We start from the raw sequence: 1,963 nt of genomic DNA on the forward strand, positions 1-1,963 counted from the left end.
AAACAAATAAAAAAACTTAGTTTAAAAATGCCAAGGCTGCCACTGCATTCGTGGCCATCTCTAATCATTCTGATCTATATCTGGCCACTGGACCCAGATGGCTCTGGAGGGAAAAGTGAGGCAGGTGACTTTTCACAGACCTCCCTCACTTAAATCCAACTTACTTGCACGTCATAGCATCATCTTCCTGATGTCATGGTCCTCTTCCAGAGTGAAGAACAAACAACAACTATATGCCAGGCATTGTGCTAAGTGCTTTACAAATATTTGTTCCTTTAATTCTCACAACAATGCTGTGAGGGATGGAAGTTATTGTCTCTATTTTACAGTTGAGAACACTGAGGTAAATAGAGGTAAAGTGACTTTCCAGCACACAGCTAGTGTCTAAAGTGGGATTTAAAACCAGATTTTCCTGACTCAGGCCCTTGACTCTATTCACTGCATAGCTGAATTCTGGGATGGGAGAAAGGGGGATGGAGCAAAGCAAGAGCAGTTGTGGGGGTAGAAGCAATACCATTTAGTTATCGTTTGGATATGAGCTGAAGATGAAAAAGAAGAAAGAGTCAAGAGTAGTTCAATGGTCAATTAAGAGTGCCAAGCCTGAAATCAGGAAGACTCATCATCCTGAGTTTATATCTGGTCTCAGACACATACTGTGTGACCCTGGGAAAGTCATTTAACCCTATTTGCCTCAGTTGCCTTACCTATAAAACAGGCAGGAGAAGAAAATTGCAAATATTCTAGTATCTCTACCATAAAAAAAACTAAAATGAAATCATGAAGACTTGGGCATGACTGACAGATAACAACATAATACACATCTATGATGTCAAGATGCAAAATTGATAAAGTGCTGGGTCTAGAATCAGGAAGACCTCAGTTCAAAGCAGACCTCTTATAGCTTACTCACTGTGTGATACCTACTCAGTAGGTGACCATGACTAAGTCATTTAACTTATGTTTGACTCAATTTCCCCATCTCTAAAATGAGGATAATAATAGCACCTGCTTTTAGTGTTGTTGTAAGGATCATATGAGATAATAATTATAAAATACTTAGAAAGTCCCTGGCAATAAGAAGCACTATCTAAATATTAGTAATGATGATAATGATGATGAAGATGATGATAAGCAAGGAAGACAATGTGCTAAGCTCTGTTATTTCAAAGGCAAACAAGAGTCCCTAGTCTTAATGGGCTCATAATGTAGTGAGGGGAAAAATATGCAGACAATTATGTACAAAAAAGATCTCTACAGGATAAACTGGAGATAATTAAAGGAACAGAGCTAGCATTAGGGGAGATTGGGAAGGGTTTCTTGTAGAAGATGAGATTTTAGCTGGAACTTGAAGGAAACAAGTAAAACCAGGAGAGAAAGATAAGGATGGAGAGTATTCCATAGATGGGAGACAATAAAGAAAATACTCAGAATTGGGAGATGGAGCGTCTTGTGTGAGGAACAGCAATGAGACCACAGATGTCACTGGATCTCAGTGTATGTGGAGATAAGATGTAAGAAGTTGATGGGCGCAAACTGATGGTAAGTGAAATAAGCAGAATCAGGAGATCATTATACATGGCAACAACAAAATTATACAATGATCAATCCTTCATGGACATGGCTCTTTTCAACAATGAGATAATTCAGACCAGTTCCAATGGTATTGAGATGGAGAAAGCCATCTGCACCCAGAGAGAGGATTGTGGGGACTGAGTGTGGATCACAACATGGCATTTTCACTCTTTTTTTGTTGTTGTTTGCTTGCATTTTGATTTCTTTCTCATTTTTTCCTTTTTGATCTGATTTTTTTCTGCATAGCACAATAATTGTAGAAGAATTGTACTTGTTTAACATATATTGGATTACTTGCCATCTAGGAGAGGAGGTAAGAGGAAGGGGGCAAAATTTGGAACAAAAGGTTTTTTATTTTATTATTTTTTATTATTATTATAGCTTTTTATTG

The sequence above is a fragment of the Sminthopsis crassicaudata genome, chromosome 1 (assembly GCF_048593235.1).
Source record: "Sminthopsis crassicaudata isolate SCR6 chromosome 1, ASM4859323v1, whole genome shotgun sequence".
NCBI lineage: Eukaryota > Metazoa > Chordata > Mammalia > Dasyuromorphia > Dasyuridae > Sminthopsis > Sminthopsis crassicaudata.